Source organism: Ranitomeya variabilis, chromosome 5 (assembly GCF_051348905.1).
Source record: "Ranitomeya variabilis isolate aRanVar5 chromosome 5, aRanVar5.hap1, whole genome shotgun sequence".
Lineage (NCBI taxonomy): Eukaryota > Metazoa > Chordata > Amphibia > Anura > Dendrobatidae > Ranitomeya > Ranitomeya variabilis.
In genome coordinates this window covers 19,004,540-19,027,901 of record NC_135236.1, presented here as the reverse complement: position 1 = coordinate 19,027,901, position 23,362 = coordinate 19,004,540, and positions in this window count along the sequence as shown.

Below are 23,362 nucleotides of genomic sequence, written 5' to 3'. Positions count from 1 at the left end.
CAGGGAATGAACTGGCGATAGTAATTAATGAACCCCATAAAGCGCTGCACCGCTTTGAGAGAATGGGGTTCCTGCCAGTCCATCACAGCCTGTAGCTTGGCAGGATCCATAGCCAATCCCTGGGCAGAGATGATATAGCCAAGGAAAGGCAAGGACTCCTGCTCAAATACACACTTCTCCAACTTGGCATAGAGGGAGTTAGCCCGTAGGAGGTCGAAGACCTTGCAAACATCTCTCTGGTGGGAGTCTATATATGGAGAGTAGATGAGAATATCATCCAGATAAACTACGACCGAGGTGGAAAGCATATCCCAGAAGATGTCGTTTACAAAGTCTTGGAAAATGGCTGGGGCATTACAGAGCCCGAAGGGCATCACCAGATATTCATAGTGCCCATCCCTGGTGTTAAAAGCCGTCTTCCATTCGTCCCCCTCACGGATGCGAATCAGGTTGTAAGCACCCCGCAGATCTAATTTAGTAAATACCCTTGCTCCCCGTAGCCTATCAAATAGCTCAGATATCAGGGGTAGTGGATACTTATTTTTAACGGTGATGGCGTTAAGACCCCTGTAGTCTATGCATGGATGCAGTTCTCCACTCTTCTTCTGTACGAAGAAGAACCCAGCCCCTGCAGGTGACACTGACTTCCTAATGAATCCTTTTGCCAGTTTCTCTCGGATAAACTGTGACATTGCCTCCGTCTCCGGGAGAGACAAAGGATAGACTCGACCCCGGGGAGGCTCAACTCCAGGCAAGAGGTCAATAGGACAGTCATAGGGGCGGTTAGGCGGAAGGGTCTCCGCAGCCCTTTGGGAGAACACGTCCGCATAAGGCCAATATTGCTTGGGAAGAGAGGATAAATCTGCGGATACCTCAGTAGTAGCAACCTGAACGCTCTCCCTCTGACATCTACCCCCACAAGATTCACCCCATCCTAAAATTCTGCCTGTGGACCACTCAATATGAGGAGAGTGATACCGTAGCCAAGGCATCCCTAACAGGATCTCATCAATTCCCTCAGGAATGACGAGCAGAGATATAATCTCCTGATGAGATGGCGACAAGGACAGAGTGAAAGGGATGGTCTGGTGTGTTATCTGTGAGGGCAGTGTTGACCCATTCACCACTCATACAGTTACTGGTTGAGCTAGCATTACCAGGGGTATTTCGTGACGTTGGGCAAAGGCAGAAGACATAAAATTGCCCTCCACCCCAGAAACCACGCAGAGCTCTACCGAGTGAGTGAATGAGCCTATTGTAATTGTCCCCTTAAAGGACAATTTGGAGGCAAACGTCGCTGTGTCTAGTGTACCTCCACCTACTACCACTAGACGCTGACGTTTCCTCGACCGCTGGGGACATCTGGTGGCAAGATGTCCTGACTGCTGGCAAACAAGACAAACCTGGAGTGCACAAGCGGTCCTGGACTTAGATCCCGCTCGTGACACTTCCATGGCCTCATGTGACTCAGGGGCCTGGACTGGAGATTCGAAAGGTTTGGCAAAGGTGGGAGCCAGCCAAAACCTCTGCCTACACTCGGCTTGCTCTAACGGAGGTCAATACGAGTGGACACTGCTATTAACTCCTTCAGCGTGGCGGGAATCTACCTAGTGGCCAGGGCGTCCTTCACGTGGTCAGCCAGCACCCTCCAAAATATCAGAATAAGGGCTTTATCCGACCACTCCAGCTCAGATGCTAGGGTGCGGAAGTGGACGGCAAAATGGCTGACCAAGGACGAGCCCTGAGTCAATGCCAACAGTTGGAGCGCCGTATCATGGGTGACACGAGGTCCTAAAAAGACCTGTTTCAGAGTGCTCAGGAACAACGAAGCACTCTGCACCACATGATCGCCACGCTCCCACAACGGTGTAGCCGACTCCAACACCCTGTCTGACAGGAGAGACACAATAAACCCCACCTTAGCCTGCTCTGTAGGGAAACGAGAGGCCAGAAGCTCAAGATGTATAGAGCACTGACTCACGAAACCACTACAAGACTTACTATCACTAGAAAATTTTTCTGGCAGCAGGAGGCAAGATAGAGTCGGTACAGGGGTGGCAGTGGACAAGGTGGTTGCAGCCACGCTAGCAGCCTGAACAGCAACTGCGGTTACATCCACAGCTGAGGTTGTGCGCTCGAGAGCCACCAACCTACCCTCCAGCTGCTGGATGTACCGCAAAGATTGCTGTTTGTCCATCATTACTAGCCAGACCCTGGCGCTAGTGTAATGTTAGGGCTAGCGGAACGCACCAAATAATAAGAAAGATAGAGTAAGGTGCGTTCGCAGCCCGGGGTCCACCGTGCAGAGATGGAACCTGCTGCCAAGTAATGACGGACTATATGGCGGTACAATGTAGATACACACACGGGTTAACTTCACCCTGTGTGAAGGAAGCGAACCCTGTTGCCTCACAGGGCCACGGTACCGCAAAAAGAGCGCCAAGAGCGCAAGCGCGAGGGGAAAAGCAGGACTTAGTCCCAAAAGCGTCTGCTCGCCGCTGCCCAGCACTGGCTTCAATGGCAGAAGCTGGAAAAGCAGTAGTAACCCTATGCACAGAGTGGGACTGAGCAAGACGCTGGGACCGACGTCTCCACTGAGCAGACTCCACTGCGGCTGGAGAAGAATGGGAGACCGCAGCAGACATGGTTCGAGATTCCCCCTGTGCAGCGGCGAGAACTCGACTCCTAACAAATACACCTCCCAAAAAAGACAATGTGTTTGAGGTTACGTTTCACTATTTTCACTCGGTGGTGTACAGAAGTCTTTCCCAATTCAGCCCTTGTTCATTTTTATAAAAGTCAGCCTTTCAGAATTTTCAGTTGACAGGCAGATGCACTAATCTGTTATAATTTTGCCAGCGGCACAAAAAACTCACTCTGACAGAACGCTAGCAGCAGGACAGGCCAGGACCTCCAAGGCATAGAGAGCCAGTTCATGCCGCATGCCCAGCAACGTAGTTCAACATAAAATCAGCCATGCATGACAGACTGCTTACAGGCAAGACTTCCGTGTCCTCACCAACAGAATGACTGACCATGCTGCCCTCCTCCTTCTCCCTGTCCTCAGGCCATCCATACTGAACAAACGGTATGACAGTTGTGCTTGCAGTACCATCTGTAGCATATGAAATTAGCTCCTGTTCTTCCTCCTTCTCCTCTTCTTTATTGTCTACCAATCCACGTTGGGAAGACATGAGGCTTGGCTGTCTGTAATCACCCTGTATGGTTCCTTGCTCCATGTACTCATGATCTGCCTGAAATGCATCCTCTTTAATTGTGAGCAGAGAGGTTTTCATAATGAGAGAAGTGGGATGGTGACGCTAATTATGGCATCCTCGTCACTCACCATCTTGGTGCAGTCCTCAAAGTTTTGGAGGATGGTATATATGTCTGACATCCATGTCCACTCCTGAGGTCTTATGTGTGGAGTCTGAACTGCATAATGATGCTTTGCTGCCATGTGCCTGATCATGCTGGTGGTGGTGAGGCTGGTAGTTTTGCTACCCCTGCAGATGTGGGCATGGCAGTTACTGCAAATGGTCTGTTTGGGCTTATTGTCAGAGTCTTTAAAAAAATAACCAGACTCGGGAAGATCTAACAGTTGGAATGGCAACTTCTGTCAAGTTGGTGTTACTGGGAACAGATGCATGCCATCTGTCTGCGGCCAACACACTGCTTCTTCCTGCTTGTTGGGGTGATATGCCTCCTTCCCCATGTGTGCTGCTGTCCTCGCTCTGCATGTCCTCCTGTCAGATTGGGTCAATTACTGTGTCATTCACGACCTCGTCTTCCACATCCGCACCCTGCTCATCCTCCTGACTTTCTGGCAATTTTGTCTCATCATCGTTTACCTATTGTGACACTTACCACCATCGATTTCGTGTGACCATGGCTGCTCAAATCTTTGGGCATTGCTACATGCGATCTCATCTTGCCCCACTTCAAGTTGACCAGCCAAGAGTCTGGAATCTTTAAAGGCAAAAGTGAATAGCTCTTTGGAGTGTCCAAGTGTGGGATCAGATGTCTCAGGGCACTCGGAATGGTGTTAGAAAGGAGGATTAGAGTGAGTAATATGCGGTCCACACTCACGGCTACTCAGACTTGACTGTGTGGAAGATGTGTTGATGGTGGTGGCAAAGTGACTGGAAGCATTATCTGCTATACAACCAACAACTGTTTCACACTGCTCTGGCTTCAATAGTGGTGTGCTGCAGACCCCAAGAAACTGGGACAGCTAGGTCAAGCAAGAAGATGTGGGTTTTTGTTGTGGCTAACTTTCAGCTTGGCCACAGCCTTGTTCTCTGTATGCACCGTCAGCATTACGTCCACTACCTCATCCCTTGCCCCTTGCCTTGCCCATTTTAAATTGACTACTGAAATATTTTAAAAGTTCAATACAAAAGGATTAATTTTGAGATAACTTATATGTGATCAGTGTGCCGAAAAAATACACTTTTAGTTCTATGTTGGTAAATTTTTAATTTCATTTTTGGCAAATGTTATTAAGAACTAAGGTAAGATGCACCAAAATCAGTTCAAAGGAGCACTTACAACAATTTCTAACCCACAGGTAGAGGAGGAGTCTGACAGAGAAACCACAATGTTCAAAATGTGGCCTTTTTAATTTTTTTTTTCAAAAGGAAAGTTACTGTAACGAAGAAGGCTAACACAAAGCCAAAAAAGTGGAATATATGCATGAAAAGCAAGTTTTTGTAGCCCACAGATTGCCTGGGTGTCTGACTGAGATAAAAGACTGTTTCAATATGTGGCCTGGAGTTTTTAAATATTTTTAAACCCCAAAATATTGTATAGACCAAGGGTAGCAGACAGACAAAAAGTGGAATGTATGCCTGAAAAGCAAGTATTTGGAGACCACAGATAGTTCGGGTGTCTGACTGAGATAATAGACTGTTTCAATATGTGGCCTGGAGTTTATTTTCTTTACCCAAAAATACTGTATAGACCAAGGGTAGCAGACAAACAAAAAAGTGTAATATATGGCTGAAAAGCAAGTATTTGTACAGCACAGATAGACCAGGCATCTAACTGAGATAACAGACTGTTGTAATATGTGGCCTGGATTTTTTTACCCCAAAATACTGTATAGGTCAAAGGTACAAGACAGACAAAAAAGGGGATTGTATGCCTGAAAAGCAAGTATTTCTACAGCACAGATAGACCAGGCATTGAAGGGAGATAACAGACTGTTGTAATATGTGGCTTGGAGTTTGTTTGTTTTTCACCCCAAAATACTGTATAGACCTAGGGTAGCAGACATATAAAAAAGTGGAATGTTTGCCTGAAAAGCAAGTATTTGGAGACCACAGATAGACCGGGCATCTGACCGGGCGCCTGACTGAGAAAACAGAATGTTTCAATATGTGGCATGGAGTTTTTTCCTTTTTTCACTCCAAAATACTCTATTGCCTAAGGGTAGCAGACAGACAAAGTGGAATGTATGCACGAAATCAATTATTTGTACAGCGCACATACTGTATACCAGGCATCAGACAGAGATAACAGACTGTTGTAATATGTGGCCTGGAGTTTTTAAAAAAATTATGCTAAAATACAGTATAGACCTAGGGTAGCAGACAGACAAAATAGGGGAATGTATGCCTGAAAAGCAAGTATTTGTACAGCACAGATAGACGGGGCATCAGACTGAGATAACAGACTCTTTCAATATGTGGCCTGGAGTTTTTAAAAATGTTTACCCAAAATATGGTATAGACCTAGGGGAGCAGACAGACAAAAAAGTGGAATGTATACCTGAAAAGCAAGTATTTGGAGATCACAGATAGGCTGGGTGTCTTATGAAGATAACAGATTGTTTCATTATGTGGCCTGGAGCTTGTTAAAATTTTTTACCCCAAAATACTGTATAGACCTATGGTAGCAGACAGACAAAAAAGTGGAATGTATGCCTGAAAAGCAAATATTTGGAGACAATAGATAGACCGGGCTTCTGACTGAGATAGCAGACTGTTTCAATATTTGACCTGGAGTTTTTTAAAAAAAAATAATTAGCCCAAAATACTGTATAGACGATGGTAACAGACAGACAAAAAAGTGGAATGTATGCCTGAAAAGCAAGTATTTGTACAGCACAGATAGACCAGCTGTCGGACAGATATTACAACAGATTGATGTAATATGTGGCCTGGAGTTTTATAATTGTTTTAACCCTAAAATACGGTATAGACCTCGGATAGCAAACAGACAAAAAAGTGGAATGTATGCCTGAAAAGCAAGTATTTGGAGAAAACAGATATTTTGGGCGTCTGACTGAGATAACAGATTGCTTCAATATGTGGCCTGGAGTTTTATTTTTAAATTACCCCAAAATACTCTGTATACCAATGGTAGCAGACAGACAAAAAAGTGGAATGTATGCCTGAAAACCAAGTTTTTGTAGACCACAGATAGACCTGCATCTGACTGAGATAACAGACTGTTTCAATATCTGGCCTGGAGTTGTATTTTTTAATTTTACCCCAAAAATACTGTATAGACCAAGGGCAGCAGACAGAGAAAAAAATGGAGTGTTTGCCTAAAAATCAAGAATTTTTGAACCACAGATAGATCAGGCATCTGACTGAGATAACAGACTGTTGTAATAAGTGGCCTGGAGTTTAAAAAAACAAATTTAACCCAAAATACTGTATAGATCTAGGGTAGCAGACAGACAAAAAATCGAAATGTATGCCTGAAAAGCAAGTATTTGTACAGCACAAAGAGACCAGGCATCAGACAGAGATAACAGACTGTTTTAATATGTGGCCTTGAGTTTTTTAATTTCTTTACCCAAAAAAACTGTATAGATCAAGGTTAGCAGACAGACAGAAAAGTGGAATGTATGCCTGAAAAGCAAGCATTTGGAGACCACAGACAGACCAGTCGTCTGACTGAGATAACAGTATGTTTCAAAATGTGGCCTGGAGTTTTTTTTAATGTTTTTACCCAAAATACTGTATAGAAAAAAGGGTAGCAGACAGACAAAAAAGTAGAATGTATGCCTGAAAATCAATTATTTGGAGACCACAGTTGGATCGGGCATCTTACTGAGATAACAGACTGTTTTAATATTTTGCCTGGAGATTTTTAGAAATTTTTTACCCCAAAATACTGTGTAAACCAAGTGTAGAAAACAGACAAAAAAGTGGAATGTATGCTTGAAGAACAAGTATTTGGAGACCACAGATAGACTGACTGAGATAACAGATTGTTTCAATATGTAGCCTGGAGTTTTTTAATTTTTTTAACCCCAAAATACAGTATAAACCTAGAGTAGCAGACAGACAAAAAGTGGAATGTCTGTCTGAAAAGAAAGTATTTGTACAGCACAGATAGACCAGGCCTCGGACGGAGATAACAGAGTGTTGCAATGTGTGGCTTGGAGTTTTTTTAAATTTTTCTTACACTAATACACTCTATAGACCAAGGGTAGCAGACAGACAAAAAAGTGGAATGTGGGCATGAAAAGCAAGTATTTGGAGACCACAGACAGACCGGGCATCTGATTGAGATAACAGACAGTTGCAATATGTCGCCTGCAGTTTTTTAATTTTTTTACCCTAAAATACTGTTAAACATAATGATCCAAAGGGCAGTTATTAAACTGCATACTGAATCAAGGAAGTGTCAACTTTTTTTTGGATAAAATGTTATAACTTTATTAATGTACAAAACACATAAAATCAAACACACATAATAAAAACAATGCCTCATCAACTTAAATTAAATATTATGGCAGATAGGAGTAGGATAAATCTAATGGCTAGCAGGAAAACATGCGGCAATATATGTATTACTGTTGTTAAGTAGCCTAGTGCACACAGAGACTATGTCTCATACCAAAATTGGGTGCGGCACCTATAGGAAAGCTCTTAGTACCCTTTAATTGTAGTTGCAATACTGCATATAATGCAAACATTACTGTCAACAAAATGATACAATACAGAGAAACACCGTTGCGACGTAATATATGGGCGGAAATAAATCCTAATATAACAACAAAAATTATAAATAAATAAATATAATGCCCAATATAAACGTCTCAACGGGCACAAGCAACAAAGTCAGCCTTTAAATCTCACACTAAGGTAGTCCAGTGATAATAATCAGCACAAGCTGCATCAAAACAGTGCGCAGCAGACAGTGAAGCCGACCTTGATTAAATACGTCCACCTACTCATATAGAATACATCTCATACAGGCAACAGCTCACTGAACATAAGTATGTTACACAGTTGGATATAAAGGGAACAAGACTTTAATAATACATATTACCTAAAATGCGATGCTTCCTGCAGCCAGCCACGTGTGGCACGCCAGTCTCTGCACTAAACCCCGACACGTGTTTCGCGAATAGCTTCCTCTTGGGGGCGTGTGTAGACCATAGGTAGCAGACAGACAAAAAAGTGGAATGTTTGCCTGAAAATCAAGTAGACCACAGATAGACTGAGCATCTGACTGAGATCACAGACTGATCAAAATGCGGCCTTAATTTTTTTGGCCCACAAAAATTGTGTCATAAAGTAGACTATTCAAGTAAAAAAGGCAGCACACTGCAGCGCTAAGACATGCAAACATGAAACATGAAAACTGAACTGCAATACTGCACTAGAAATATGAAAAATTAGAGCGTTTAGCGCATAAAAATGGCCAATTTTATGTGTACCTGATAGCCCCTTTACGGCATCTCTCGTATATCAGGTCCTACACTTGCCTACCTCGCTGAGAATAAACGTCTCCATGTGAATGGGTACCTGTGAAAACCTCTTCCTAGACTCACATTCTCTCTCTCTGTGGAGGGGTACTGGACCTGCTGCGATTAAAACACCTGAGGCTAGGAGGCGGAGTGCTCAGTCAGAAGGCTAAATAATATATTTGAAAAAACTGACCGTCACATCCATACATAGACTAAGTGTGAACAGGTGCTGAACCTAGAGTAACCAACTCATATATAGTCAAGTAAAAAAGGCAGCACACTGCAGCGCTAAGACATGCAAACATGAAACATGAAAACTGAACTGCAATACTGCACTAGAAATATGAAAAATGAGAGCGTTTTTATGCGCTAAACGCTCTCATTTTTCATATTTCTAGTGCAGTATTGCAGTTCAGTTTTCATGTTTCATGTTTGCATGTCTTAGCGCTGCAGTGTGCTGCCTTTTTTACTTGACTATATATGAGTTGGTTACTCTAGGTTCAGCACCTGTTCACACTTAGTCTATGTACGGATGTGATGGTCCGTTTTTTCAAATATATTTTTTCAAATAAAGTAGACTATGACACTAAAAAAAACTGGAGTACTAAAATTATAAAAAATGATATGCAATGCCTGTGGTGTACAAATCACAGTGATGAATATAAGAACTGTAGCTAAATATTTTTGTGCCAGCTACAGATTTTTTGGTCAACAAAATGGTGTCCAAAAATGTTGTAAGACACTCCAAAAATACTATAGTACAAAAAATGGCCAGAATTTACTGCTTACTCACATCTGATGCCTGTGACAAAAAAAACTGTTTTAAATTGTTAGATTTTCACGCTCTTGTATTAAAGTGACCTGGCTGTAGTCTGCAGTGTGTCCAAGCAAATAAATGTAGAAAAAAGGGGGCTATGGATTGCTTTGTAAGAAATTTAGCAGTTGTAAGGTGCAAAAAAAAAATCCTAGCCACGGATATCTGCAGCTAAGTATATATAAAATATGCTGCAGCAAACAGTAAGATGTATGTAGTGAGATCTATATACTCGCATATAGTGACTACACGCCTTGCACTGATGTGATCCAGTACTGCTTGGACATTTGGCAGTATGGGTCTGGCAAGTATGATATTCAAATTGGACTAATAAAACACTTTTTGTAAAAACTGACATGCATTGTTACATGCCTACATTTTTAAATATAATTTGTCTATATTTTTTTTAATTCAACTCCAGTCTTAAAAATGAGAAAATCAGAAATGTAATCCATATATCTAATCTGTTTCCAGCTAATCTGTAAGATACGTAACAGTTTAACTTTACTTTATAAAGTTTAAGTTAACACAAAACCCCTAAATAATTGCTCTCTCGGCGTACTCTCAGAAGACTGCGGTGCTGCAGAGCGCTCTCTATAGACCTCCGGGTTCTGTACAATGAGAGCATAAATGATCCTCTCTTCACACTGTACTTTATAGAATGTCATTTCACCTGATTTGAAAATGAACTTCTCTGTCAAAGAACATTCACAAAGTCTCCCATCCACTCTCGGGGTAAGGTATTCCACAATGTTTCTGCTTTCCCGTTCTAGAAAATTCCAGTTATTTCTCCATCATGCACTGATTAGGATACTGCATATGTTCTGCATGTCTTTTAATACCTCAGCCAATCTTCTGTTAGTTATTTCTTCCTCTAAAATCATGTTGGGACATTAATATTTTTTATGTAAACACATAAGAACATTTTTTTTTCTTTGTTTTTTTATTTTATTTATTGTTTACCATAGATAAATTGATAGATGTAACTGGTGAGGGAAGAATGTTCTTTCAGTTACATCACCTTATTGACCTTCAGAGTAATATTTGGCAACATGATTCTCCAGGTCAGTACAATTACGGCAATACGAAAAACAAAATCTGAACTTTGTAAAAAAAAAAAGTATTTTTGCTTTCCTTCTGTTAATCATGGTTTTGCATTTTGAATTGTAATCTTTATTAGTATTCTGGACTGGAGAACATGTTATTTTATCACTTTCTATTTCATTTTTGGGATAGGTGAGGCAAAACAAGGAAAATAAATTCTGGAATTGTAACTTTTTTCTTTACATTATTTACTGTTTTAAATCGTTTTATACTTTAACAGATCAGACTTTTACAGATGCAGCAATAACCAAATGTGTTAATTATTCTTTTTCTGAATGTTTCAATTCAGAGGAGAAATTAAGGGGTGGATTAACCCCTTAGTGACAGAGCCAATTTGGTACTTAATGACCAGGCCAATTTTTACAATTCTGACCACTGTCACTTTATGAGGTTATAACTCTGGAACTCATGTTAGTGGTAACATTTCTTCGATATTACTTGCGATTATTTATGAAAAAAATGGAAATATGGCAAAAAAATTTAAAATTTAGCAATTTTCAAACTTTGGATTTTTATGCCCTTAAATCAGAGAGATATGTCACAAAAAATAGTTAATAAATAACATTTCCCACATGTCTACTTTACATCAGCACAACTCTGGAACCAAAATTTTTTTTGTTAGGGAGTTATAAGGGTTAAAAGTTGACCAGCAATTTCTAATTTTTACAACACCATTTATTTTTTAGGGACCACATCACATTTAAAGTCATTTTGAGGGGTCAATATGATAGAAAATAACCAAGTTTGACACCATTCTAAAAACTGCACCCCTCAAGGTGCTCAAAACCACACTCAAGAAGTTTATTAACCCTTTACGTGCTTCACAGGAACTGAAACAATGTGGAAGGCAAAAATGAACATTTAACTTTTTTTGCAAACATTTTGCTTCAGAACCATTTTTTTTTATTTTCACAAGTGTAAAAACAGAAATTTAACCATAAATGTTGTTGTGCAATTTCTCCTGAATACGCCGATACCCCACATGTGGGGGTAAATCACTGTTTGGGCGCACCGCAGAGCTTGGAAGAGAAGGAGCGCCATATGACTTTTTCAATGCAGAATTGGCTGGAATTGAGTCGGATGCCATGTCACGTTTAGAGAGCCCCTAATGTGCCTAAACAGTGGAAACCCCCCACAAGTGACCCCATTTTGGAAACTAGACCCCTTAAGGAACTTATCTAGATGTGTGGTGAGCACTTTGAGCCCCCATGTGCTTCACAGAAGTTTATAAAGTAGAGCCGTGAAAATAAAAAATCGCATTTGTTTACACAAAAATGATCTTTTCGCCCACAAATTCTTATTTTCACAAGGGTAACAGGAGAAATTAGACCACAAAAGTTGTTGTGCAATTTCTCCTGAGTATGTTGATACCCCATATGTGGGGGTAAACTACTGTTTGGGCGCACCGCAGAGCTTGGAAGAGAAGGAGTGCCGTTTTACTTTTTCAATGTAGAATTGGCTGGAATTGAGATCGGTCGCGTTTGGAGAGCCCCTGATGTGCCTAAACAGTAGAAACCCCCCACAAGTGACCGCATATTGGAAACTAGACCACTTAAGGAACTTATCTAGATGTGTGGTGAGCACTTTAAACCCCCAAGTTCTTCACAGAAATTTATAAAGTAGAGCCGTGAAAATACAAAATCCTTTTTTTTTTCCTCAAAAATGATTTTTTAGCCTGCAATTTTTTATTTTCTCAAGGGTAACAGGAGAAATTGGACCCCAAAATTTAATGTGCAATTTATGCTGAGTAGGCTGATACCCCATATTTTGGGGTAAACCACTGTTAGGGCGCATGGCAGAGCTCGGAAGGGAAGGAGCGCCGTTTTGGAATGCAGACTTTGATAGAATGGTCTGCGGGCGTTATGTTGCGTTTGCTGAGCCCTTGATATACCTAAACAGTAGAAACCCCCCACATGTGACCCCATTTTGGAAACTAGACCCCCCAAGGAACTTATCTAGATGTGTGGTGAGAACTTTGAATGCCCAACTGCTTCACAGAAGTTTATAATGCAGAGTCGTGAAAATAATTTTTTTTTTTTTCCACAAAAAAGATTTTTTAGCCCCCAAGTTTTTATTTTCACAAGGGAACAAGAGAAATTAGACCCCAAGAGTTGTTGTCCAATTTGTCCTGAGTACACTGATACCCCATGTGTGGGGGGACCACTGTTTGGGTGCACGGCAGAGCTCGGAAGGGAAGGAGCGCCGTTTTGGAATGCAGACTTTGATAGAATGGTCTGCGGGCGTTATGTTGCATTTGCAGAGCCCCTGATGTGCCTAAACAGTAGAAACCGCCCACAAGTGACCCCATTTTGGAAACTAGACCCCCCAGGGAACTTATCTAGATGTGTGGTGAGAACTTTGAATGCCCAAGTGCTTCACAGAAGTTTATAATGCAGAGTCGTGAAAATAAAAATAAAAAATTTTTTCCACAAAAAAGATTTTTTAGCCCCCAAATTTTTATTTTGACAAGGGTAACAAGAGAAATTGGACCCCAAAAGTTGTTGTCCAATTTGTTCTGAGTACACTGATACCCCATGTGTGGTGGGGACCACTGTTTGAGCGCATGGCAGAGCTTGGAAGGGAAGGAACCCCATTTTGGAATACAGACTTTGATAGAATGGTCTGCGGGCATTATGTTGCGTTTGCAGAGACCCTGATGTACCTAAACAGTAGAAACCCCCCACAAGTGACCCCATTTTGGAAACTAGAGCCCCCAAGGAACTTATCTTGATGTGTGATGAGAACTTTGAATGCCCAAGTGCTTCACAGACGTTTATAATGCAGAGTTGTGAAAATAAAAAATATATTTTTTTTCCACAAAAAAGATTTTTTAGCCCCCAAGTTTTTATTTTCACAAGGGTAACAGGAGAAATTGGACCCCAAAAGTTGTTGTCCAATTTATCCCGAGTACGCTGATGCCCCATATGTGGGGGTAAACCACTGTTTGGGTGCACGGCAGAGCTTGGAAGGGAGGGAGCACCATTTGACTTTTTGAGCGCAAAATTGGCTGTGGCGTTTAGAGACCCCCTGATGTACCTAAACAGTGGAAACCCCCCAAATCTAACTCCAACCCTAACCCCAACACACCCCTAAGGCTTCTTTCACACTTCAGTTGTTTGGCGTCAGTCAGCTCCGACATAGTGACGGATCCGTCACAATTGTTGAGAAAACGGTTCTAACGGATCCGGTTTTTTGACGGATCCGTTACTTGGGGGTTGTCTGGGAAAAGTATCTACTTTTTGGAGCATGCGCAATTGAAAAAGCGGATTGGGGCGACGGATCCGCCGAAATGACGGTAGCGACGGATCCGTCGCCCATAGGCGGCCATTCTATGGAATGACGAACGCGACGGATCCATCGCGAACCGCCATTTCGGCGCAGACAAAAACGTTACAATGGCCGTCAATGTCTAGATGACGTCTGCCAAATCTCGACGGATCCGTCACATGGCGGATGGAACGGACGACCATCCGCCACAATCCGTCGCTAATGCATGTCTACGGGAAAATAGCGGAACCGCCCAAAAAAATGGCGGATCCGCTATTTGATGAAAATGGCGGTTTCAGACTGACGCCAAAAGACTGAAGTGTGAAAGAGGCCTAACCCTAATGCCAACCCAATCCATAATCCTAATCACAACCCTAAGGATAATCGCAACCCTAACCTCAAAACAACCATAACCCTAATCAGAACCCTAAATCCAACGCACCCCTAATCTTAATCTCAACCCTAACCTCAAACCTAACCCTAATCCCAATACACCCCTAATCCCAACCCTACCCTTAACCCTAATCCCAAACCTAACCGTAATCCCAAACGTAACCCTAATGCCAACCCTAATCCAAACCCTAATACCAACCCTAACCCTAACTTTAGCCGCAACCCTAGTCCTAACTTTAGCCCCAACCCTAACCCTAACCCTAAATTTAGCCCCAGCCCTAACCCTAAATTTAGCCCCAACCCTAACCCTAAATTTAGCTCCAACCCTAACCCTAAATTTAGCCCCAACCCTAGCCCTAACCTTAACCCTAACCCTAACCCTAACTCTAGCCCTAACCCTAACGCTAACCCTAGCCCTAACCCTAACCCTAACCCTAATTTTAGCCCCAACTCTTCTCTCCTGCCGGCCGGCAGATGGCAGCAGAGAGCGGGCGCACTGCGCATGCGCCCGCCATTTTCTTTTCACAGGAAGAAGCCGGCGGCCAGGAGAAGACACAGGAGGACCCAGGGACACCGGTAAGTATGATAGGGTCCCCGAATCCCCCTATTTCTCTGTCCTCTGATGTGCGATCACATCAGAGGACAGAGAATTACACATCACTTTTTTTTTTTTTGCGGTCGCCGGTAAACAGTTAATTACCGGCGATCGCAAAACAGGGGTCGGTAAAAACCGACCCCGATCATGTTCTTTGGGGTCTCGGCTACCCCCAGCAGCCGAGACCCCAAAGATCTCCCATGTGCCGGCCGGCGGGCGCACTACGCGTGCGCCCGCCATTTTTAAGATGCCGGCGCCCATGGGGAGCCACGAGGAGCACCGGGGGAGACAGGTGAGTATCGGGGGGGCATCGGGGGCGACCGGGGACCCCATTTCTCTGTCCTCTGATGTGCGATCACATCGGAGGACAGAGAAATTAAATGGGAAATTGCGTTTTTGTTTTTTTTTTGCGATCGCCGGTAAACGGTTAATTACCGGCGATCGCAACTCGGGGGTCGATAAAAAACCCCCGAATCATGTTCTCAGGTGTCTCAGCTACCCCCGGTAACCGAGACCCCAGAGAAAATCCGACTCTGGGGGGCGCTATTCACTTTTTCCACAGCGCCGTTAATTAACGGCGCTGTGGTTTAAGTACCCTTAGCGGCCGCCGTTAAAAGGCGTATCGGCGGTCGTTAAGGGGTTAAAGATTAAAACTTGTCTGCACTTTTTCATATTGTTTACAATTTACTTTTAGTCTCTCTATATAGAGAAATACTTCAGATCCGCAGAACAAAGTACAAATAAAGAACATCTGTGATTTCCGGCCACAAGTAGGTTCTTCTCAGTAGCAGCATGTTGGCAGGGAGTGTGGTCTTTAGTAAGAAACCCAAGGAAACCCAATGATCATGTCATGGTCATGGGCAGAGAGCAGCAAATATTTTTGGAAATCAATCTCCAAACATAAATTTGGCACAAATATGGTACGTTCGGATTTGTGATCGGCAACACGAGCATTTTTCTTAAAATCGAAAAAAGTCAGTAACATTCGGTAAAAGAGCAGGAAAATGATTGCATTGACACTAAAGTATTTTAAAGTAGATAGATAGATAGATAGATAGATAGATAGATAGATAGATAGATAGATAGATAGCATAAAAGCCGTCAATTCATGTGACACATACAGTCTAATCACAGCGTGACAGGTTTGAATAGAATAGGTGGAATAGATATATACACATAGAATACATAGATATATAGTTGTCAGTGACACACAGATATACAGTATATATTTATATTACATAGATAGAAGAAAAGCCGGCAACTCAACAGCAGCGTAGTATAAAATCACAGCAGGAGAAGACAGGATAAATGGATTATGTACAGTATATACATATAGAATAGGTAGATATATAGATGCCAGTGACAAATACAATTAGTACAGTGTGTGTGCAGCTTACTGTACATGTATTTAATTAATAAAAGATTATTTTTCTGAAAAATATGGCGTGGGCTCCCTCGTAATTTTCACAACTAACAGAGGGAAAGTGGACTGCTGGGGGGCCGATGTTTACAGCCTGGAAAGGGGGTAATACCCACGGAGTTTCCCAAGCTATTAATATCAGCTCACAGCTGTATATAATGTATCGCCTTTAATGGTTATTAATATGGAAGGTCCAAAAAAAATGACGTAGGGTCCCCTGTAATTAATAACCAGCAAAGGCTATGCAGACAGTTGAGGGCTAATATTAATAGCCTAGGAAGGGGCCATGAATACTGCCCCCCAGGCTAAAAACATCAGCTCTCAGCCACCCCAGAAAAGGCACATCTCTAAAATGTGTCAATTCTGGCACTTAGCCTCACTCTTCCCACTTGCCCTGGTTTTATAGTTGGAGGGGTTGATGTCACCTTTCTATTGTCAATAAGATGCCTCTCCATTACTAATCCTATAGTCATATTGTATGAAAACACAAACACCAAGAAAAAATGTCCTTTAATTGAAAGAAAGACACAGTGTTAGGCTAGGGTCACATTGTGTTAGGGCAGTCCGTTTAGCGCATAGCGCTACAGACTGCGCTAACGCAATGTCCCAAAAGGGATCATGTCAGCCAATCCCGCAAGCGCAGATCCCCGATCTGCGCTAGCGAGGAACGGACCGTGAACACTGCAAGCAGCGTTCGCGGTCCGTCACTCAAATGACGGCACATCGCTAGTGCACGCCCAATGTGGGTGTGCGCTAGTGATGCGTTCACCATTACAGGCAATGGCGGCGTTAACGAACTACGTTACACCGCGTTATGCCGCAGTGTAACGTAGTCTGTTAAACGCGGTCACAGAACGCAATGTGACCCTAGCCTTAGGGCTGGAGGAATGCACCAAATAAATATATATAGATATCAATAAGGTGCGTTCGCGGCCCGGGGTCACCATGCAGAGATGGAACCTGCTGCTAGAGAATAGCAGAACAAGATGGCAGGTGAACGCCGAACACATGTACTTTAAATGCCACCCGGTGTGAAGTAAAGCGAACTCTGTTTCTACACTGAGTCACAATACAAACGCTGTACTCTGTTAGCAGTCACAGGGTGCAGCAGCTGGATGCTAGTGGGATCCCTAGAACTCACCCCACTACACTGGTGGTTGAACCTGCTCTTTCACTTGGTGGCTTTTGAGACCGCATCTGAGAACTCCCGGAGTAGATGCTGAGTTCAAACAAAATTTCCCACCCTACTCTGACAAGTGGTGTGAATGCAGCTGTGGAGCCACTATCAGGCACTGACTATTTGCTCCACTCACCCTAATACCCAGACAACAACCAGAGGGAAGGGGATCATTAAGAAGCATTCACCAGAGTCTTTCCCTCTTTTTTGGAATACATGGTGGTGGTAGAGGCTAAGTGACTTGAAGCATTATCCGCTATCCAATCAACAACTGTTTCACTCTGCTGTTGCTTCAATAGTATTGTGCTGCAGTCCCCTAGAAACTGGGACAAGAAGGTCGAGCGAGAAGATGTGGGTCTTTGTTGTGGCCCACTTTCAGCTTGGTCACGTCCTCATCCTCTGCAGGCACCATCAGCATCACGTCCACTTCCCCGTCACTTGTTTCTTGCCTTGACCATTTTAAATGGACTACTGCACTATTTCAAAAGCTCAACATAAATGTATTTATTTGGAGCTAAATTATATCTGATCAGTATGCCTTCAAAGCTACAATTTTTCAAACACAGAAACACCAGGCCTCAGCCTGACATAACGGACTGTATTAATTTGTTTTTTTGCTTTTTGGTGAATTGAAAAAAACAAATAAGAAAAAAGAGTAGAACAAGGCTAGCACACAGAACTATGCCACTTACAGTACAGACCAAAAATTTGGACACACCTTCTCATTTAAAGATTTTTCTGTATTTTCATGACTACGACAATTGTACATTCACACTGAAGGCAACAAAACTATGAATTAACACATGTGGAATTATATACTTAACAAAAAAGTGTGAAACAACTGAAATTATGTCTTATATTCTAGGTTCTTCAAAGTAGCCACCTTTTACTTTGATGACTGCTTTGCACACTCTTGCCATTCTCTTGATGAGCTTCAAGAGGTAGTCACTGGGAATGGTCTTCCAACAATCTTGAAGGAGTTCCCAGAGATGCTTAGCACTTGTTGGGCCTTTTGCCTTCACTCTGCGGTCCAGCTCACCCCAAACCATATTGATTGGGTTTAGGTCGTCTGGAGAATGTGGAGGCCAGGTCATCTGGCGTAGCACCCCATCACTCTTTTTCTTGGTCAAATAGCCCTTACACAGCCTGGAGGTGTGTTTGGGGTCATTGTCCTGTTGAAAAATAAATGATGGTCCAACTAAACGCAAACCAGATGGAATAGCATGCTGCTGCAAGATGCTGTGGTAGCCATGCTGGCTGTTATGGACCTGGTGGTTAGGAGCACCCGGAATGACCTGATGAGTAAACTAGAAATCGGGACAAGCTCTGGGGAGTGGGAACTCTGCTGACCGCAATCCCTACTCCTATCACACACAATAGAAATAGCCGTGGAGCGTACCTAACTCTCCCTAGACGCCTCTTCACAGCCTAAGAGCTAGCTACCCCTAAAGATAGAAATAGAAGCCTAACCTTGCCTCAGAGAAATTCCCCAAAGGAAAAGGCAGCCTCCCACATATATTGACTGAGTCAAGAGAAAAGTCACAAACACAGGAATGAAACAGGTTTTAGCAAAGGAGGCCAGACTTCACTGAATAGTCAGAGGACAGAAAAGGGAACTATGCGGTCAGCACAAAAAACTACAAAAAGCCACGCAGAGTATGCAAAAAGACCCCCACACCGACTCACGGTGTGGAGGTGCAACTCTGCACCCCCAGAGCTTCCAGCTAGCAAGGGAATATCATGATAGCAAGCTGGACTAGAATAAGCAGTACTAAGAAATATATTCAGGAAGCTTTAACAACAAATGAACTAGCAAGGACTTAGCTTCTGCTGGAGTAGACAGGTCCTCAGAGAAGTCCAAGAGAGATCTGAACCAATACTGGAACATTGACAGCTGGCAAGAAGTAACGATCTGAGTGGAGTTAAATAGGGAAGCCAGCATATCAATAAACGAGGGCAGCTGAGACAGCCAACCTCAGTGACCAGCAGTTCCGCTCAAAGCCACCAGAGGGAGTCCAAGAGCAGAACTAACCAAAGTACCATTCATGACCACAGGAGGGAGTCTGAGAACGGAATTCACAACAGTACCCCCCCTTGAGGAGGGGTCACCTAACCCTCACCAGGGCCCCCAGGCCGATCATTACGAGCCAAATGAAAGGCACGAACTAAATCGGCAGCATGGACATCGGAGGCAACAACCCAGGAATTATCCTCCTGACCATAGCCCTTCCACTTAACCAGGTACTGAAGCCTCCGTCTCGAAATACGAGAATCCAAAATTTTTTCCACCACATACTCCAACTCCCCCTCAACCAACACCGGAGCAGGAGGATCAACGGAGGGAACCATAGGCGCCATGTACCTCCGCAACAACGACCTATGGAACACATTATGGATGGCAAACGAAGCTGGAAGGACCAAACAAAATGACACAGGGTTGAGAATTTCAGAAATCTTATAAGGACCAATGAAACGAGGCTTAAACTTAGGAGAAGAAACCTTCATAGGAACAAAACGAGATGACAACCAAACCAAATCCCCAACACGAAGTCGGGGACCAACACAACGACGGCGGTTAGTGAAACGTTGAGCCTTCTCCTGGGACAGCGTCAGATTGTCCACTCCGTGAGTCCAAATTTGCTGCAACCTGTCCACCACAGAATCCACACCAGGACAGTCAGAAGGCTCAACCTGCCCCGAAGAAAATCGAGGATGAAAACCAGAATTGCAAAAAAAAGGCGAAACCAAAGTAGCCGAACTAGCCTGATTATTAAGGGCGAACTCAGCCAATGGCAAGAAGGTCACCCAATCATCCTGATCAGCAGAAACAAAGCATCTCAGATAGGTTTCCAAAGTCTGATTGGTTCGTTCGGTTTGGCCATTTGTCTGAGGATGGAAAGCCGAAGAAAAAGACAAATCAATGCCCATCTTAGCACAAAAGGACCGCCAAAACCTAGAGACAAACTGGGAACCTCTGTCCGACACAATGTTCTCCGGAATGCCATGCAAACGAACCACATGCTGGAAAAATAATGGCACCAAATCAGAGGAGGAAGGCAATTTAGGCAAGGGTACCAAATGGACCATCTTAGAAAAGCGATCACAAACCACCCAGATGACAGACATCCTTTGAGAGACAGGAAGATCTGAAATAAAATCCATGGAAACATGCGTCCACGGCCTTTTCGGGACCGGCAAAGGCAAAAGCAACCCACTGGCACGAGAACAGCAGGGCTTAGCCCGAGCACAAGTCCCACAGGACTGCACAAAAGAACGCACATCCCGTGACAAGGAAGGCCACCAAAAGGACCTAGCCACCAAATCTCTGGTACCAAAAATCCCAGGATGACCAGCCAATACCGAGCAATGAACCTCAGAAATAACTCTGCTAGTCCATCTATCAGAGACAAACAGTTTCTCCACAGGACAAAGGTCAGGTCTATCAGCCTGAAACTCCTGCAGCACCCGCCGCAAATCAGGGGAGATGGCAGACAGAATTACCCCCTCCTTGAGAACACCAGCCGGCTGAGGGACTCCCGGAGAATCAGGCACAAAACTCCTAGAAAGGGCATCCGCATTCACATTCTTAGAACCTGGAAGGTATGGGACCACAAAATCGAAACGGGAGAAAAATAGCGACCATCGAGCCTGTCTAGGATTCAACCGCTTGGCCGACTCGAGATAAGTCAGATTCTTGTGATCCGTCAAGACCACCACGCGGTGCTTGGCTCCCTCAAGCCAATGTCGCCACTCCTCGAATGCCCACTTCATAGCCAGTAGCTCCCGGTTGCCAACATCACAATTACGCTCAGCAGGCAAAAACTTTCTAGAAAAGAAAGCACATGGCTTCATCACAGAGCCATCAGAACTTCTTTGAGACAAAACAGCCCCTGCTCCAATCTCAGAAGCATCAACCTCGACCTGAAAAGGGAGCGAAACATCTGGCTGATGCAACACAGGGGCCGAAGAAAAATGACGTTTCAGCTTCTGAAAAGCCTCAACGGCCGCAGAGGACCAATTCACCACATCAGCACCTTTCTTTGTCAGATCAGTCAAAGGTTTAACCACACTAGAAAAGTTAGCGATGAAGCGACGGTAAAAATTAGCAAAGCCCAGGAATTTCTGAAGACTTCTCACAGATGTAGGTTGAGTCCAATCATAAATGGCCTGAACTTTAACAGGATCCATCTCGATAGTAGAAGGGGAAAAAATGAAGCCCAAAAAGGAAACCTTCTGAACTCCGAAGAGACATTTAGACCCCTTCACAAACAAGAAAGTAGCACTAAGGACCTGGAATACCATTCTGACCTGCTTCACATGAGATTTCCAATCATCCGAAAAGACCAAAATATCATCCAAATATACAATCATGAATCTATCCAGATACTTTCGGAACATGTCATGCATAAAGGACTGAAACACAGATGGAGCATTAGAAAGCCCGAATGGCATCACCAGGTACTCAAAATGACCCTCTGGCGTATTAAATGCTGTTTTCCATTCATCGCCCTGTTTAATACGCACAAGGTTATACGCCCCTCGAAGATCTATCTTGGTGAACCAACTAGCCCCCTTAATCTGAGCAAACAATTCAGACAGCAGAGGCAAAGGGTACTGAAATTTGACAGTGATTTTATTGAGAAGGCGGTAATCTATACAGGGTCTCAGAGAACCATCCTTCTTGGCCACAAAAAAGAACCCTGCTCCCAATGGTGATGAAGACAGGCGAATATGCCCTTTCTCCAAGGACTCCTTTATATAACTCCGCATAGCGGCGTGTTCTGGCACAGATAAATTGAAAAGTCGGCCTTTAGGAAACTTACTACCAGGAATCAAATTTATAGCACAATCACATTCCCTATGAGGGGGTAGGACACTGGATTTGGGCTCATCAAATACATCCTGATAATCCGACAGAAACTCAGGGACTTCAGAAGGAGTGGAAGAAGAAATTGACACCAAAGGAACATCACCATGTACCCCTTGACAACCCCAACTAGACACAGACATTGATTTCCAATCCAATACTGGATTATGAACCTGTAGCCATGGCAAACCCAACACGACCACATCATGCAAATTATGCAACACCAAAAAGTGAATATCCTCCTGATGTGCAGGAGCCATGCACATGGTCAACTGAGTCCAGTACTGAGGTTTATTCTTGGCCAAAGGCGTAGCATCAATTCCCCTTAATGGAATAGGATACTGTAAAGGCTCCAAGAAAAAACCACAGCGCCTGGTAAACTCCAAGTCCATCAAATTCAGGGCAGCACCTGAATCCACAAATGCCATAACCGAGTAGGACGACAAAGAGCAAATCAGAGTAACGGACAAAAGAAATTTAGGCTGTACAGTACCAATGGTGACAGACCTAGCAAACCGCTTAGTGCGTTTAGGACAATCAGAGATAGCATGAGTGGGGTCACCACTAGTGTTGAGCGATACCGTCCGATACTTGAAAGTATCGGTATCGGAAAGTATCGGCCGATACCGTCAAAGTATCGGATCTAATCCGATACCGATACCCGATACCAATACAAGTCAATGGGACTCAAGTATCGGACGGTATCCCTGATGGTTCCCAGGGTCTGAAGGAGAGGAAATTCTCCTTCAGGCCCTGGGATCCATATTAATTTGTAAAATAAAGAATTAAAATAAAAAATATTGATATACTCACCCTCGGACGCAGCCTGCACCTTACCAAGGGAACCGGCAGCCTTCTTTACTTAAAATGCGCGCGTTTACTGCCTTCCGTGACATCACGGCTTCTGATTGGTCGCGTGCCGCCCATGTGACCGCAACGCGACCAATCACACAAGCCGTGACGTAATTTTCAGGTCCTGAATGCCTAGAATTAGGCATTCAGGACCTGAAAA